The sequence below is a fragment of the Triticum urartu genome, chromosome 2A (assembly GCF_056163025.1).
Source record: "Triticum urartu cultivar PI428250 chromosome 2A, HENAU_Tu73, whole genome shotgun sequence".
Lineage (NCBI taxonomy): Eukaryota > Viridiplantae > Streptophyta > Magnoliopsida > Poales > Poaceae > Triticum > Triticum urartu.
This window is the reverse complement of record NC_141874.1, coordinates 523,950,081-523,952,417: the sequence shown is the minus strand read 5'-3', so window position 1 is coordinate 523,952,417 and position 2,337 is coordinate 523,950,081.

Below are 2,337 nucleotides of genomic sequence, written 5' to 3'. Positions count from 1 at the left end.
TTCCCACTGACAGTAGGGGCAGCAAGGCACATATTGTATTGTTGCCATCGAGGATAACAAGATGGGGTTTTTATCATATTGCATGAATTTATCCCTCTACATCATGTCATCTTGCTTAAGGCATTACTCTGTTTTCATGAACTTAATACTCTAGAAGCATGCTGGATAGTGGTCGATGAGTGGAGTAATAGTAGTAGATGCAGGTAGGAGTCGGTCTACTTGTCTCGAATGTGATGCCTATATACATGATCATACCTAGATATTCTCATAACTATGCTCAATTTTGTCAATTTCTCAACAATAATTCGTTCACCCACCGTAAAATACTTATGCTCTTGAGAGAAGCCACTAGTGAAACCTATGGCCCCCGGGTCTATCTTCATCATATTAATCTTCCAATACTTAGTTATTTCCTTTGCTTTTTTACTTTGCATCTTTATCACAAAAACACCAAAAATATTATCCTATCATATCTATCAGATCTCACTCTCGTAAGTGACCGTGAAGGGATTGACAACCCCTTATCGCGTTGGTTGCGAGGAGTTATTTGCTTTGTGTAGGTACGAGGGACTCGCGTGTAGCCTCCTACGGGATTGATACCTTGGTTCTCAAAAACTAAGGGAAATACTTACGCTACTTTGCTGCATCATCCTTTCTTCTTCAAGGAAATCCAACACAGTGCTCAAGAGGTAGCAAGAAGATTTCTGGCGCCGTTGCCGGGGAGTCTAAGCAAAAGTCAACATACCAAGTACCCATCACAACCCTTATCTCCCGCATTACATTATTTGCCATTTTCCTCTCATTTTCCTCTCCCCCACTTCACCCTTGCCGTTTTATTCGCCCTCTCTCTCTCTATCCTCCCTCTCTTTCTCTATTTGCCTCTTTTTGCCCGCTTGCTTTTTTTTGCTTGTGTGTTGGATTGCTTGCTTGTCACGATGGCTCAAGATAACACTAAATTGTGTGACTTTACCAATACCAACAACAATGATTTTATTAGCACTCCGATTGCTCCTCTTACCGATGCTGAATCTTGTGAAATTAATGCCGCTTTGCTGAATCTTGCCATTAAAGATCCGTTTTCCGGCCTTCCTAGTCAAGATGCCGCTACCCATCTAAATAGCTTTGTTGATTTGTGTGATATGCAAAAGAAGAAAGATGTGGACAACGATATTGTTAAGTTGAAACTATTTCCTTTTTCGCTTAGAGATCATGCTAAAGCTTGGTTTTCGTCTTTACCTAAAAATAATATTGATTCTTGGAACAAGTGCAAAGATGCTTTTATCTCTAAGTATTTTCCTCCCGCTAAGATCATCTCCCTTAGAAATGATATTATGAATTTTAAGCAACTTGAACATGAACATGTTGCACAAGCTTGGGAGAGGATGAAATTAATGATACATAATTGCCCTACTCATGGTTTGAATTTGTGGGTGATTATACAAAAATTTTATGCCGGATTGAATTTTGCTTCTAGAAATCTTTTAGATTGGCCGCGGGAGGCACTTTTATGGAAATCACTTTAGGAGAAGCTACTAAACTCCTAGATAATATTATGGTTAATTACTCTCAATGGCATACTAAAAGATCTACTAATAAAAAGGTGCATGCGATAGAAGAAATTAATGTTTTGAGTGGAAAGATGGATGAACTTATGAAATTATTTGCTAGTAAGAGTGTTTCTTCTGATCCTAATGATATGCCCTTGTCTACTTTGATTGAGAATAATAATGAATCTATGGATGTGAATTTTGTTGGTAGGAACAATTTTGGTAACAACGCGTATAGAGGAAATTTTAATCCTAGGCCTTATCCTAGTAATCCATCTAATAATTATGGTAATTCCTACAACAATTCTTATGGAAATTATAATAAGATGCCCTCTGATTTTGAATATAATATTAAAGAATTTATTACTTCGCAAAAGAATTTCAATGCTTTGATTGAACAAAAATAGCTTAAGATTGATGAGTTGGCTAGGAACGTTGATAGAATTTCTCTTGATGTTGATTCTTTGAAACTTAGATCTATTCCTCCTAAGCATGATATCAATGAGTCTCTCAAAGCCATGAGAATTTCCATTGATGAGTGCCACTGTTCAAGATATCTTCCGATATTCCGATAAATCATCCGATTTATCGCTTATCGTTGTCTAGCCGATAAGATAAATCGGCCGATAAATCAGCCGATATGGCGATAAATCGGCCGATATGCCGATAAACTTGCTGATTTACCCCTTATCATGGGTCGACCGATAAGTTCCCGATAAGCGATATCCCCAACATTGATGAGTGCAAAGAAAGAACCGCTAGGATGCGTGCTAAGAAAGATGCCTTTATA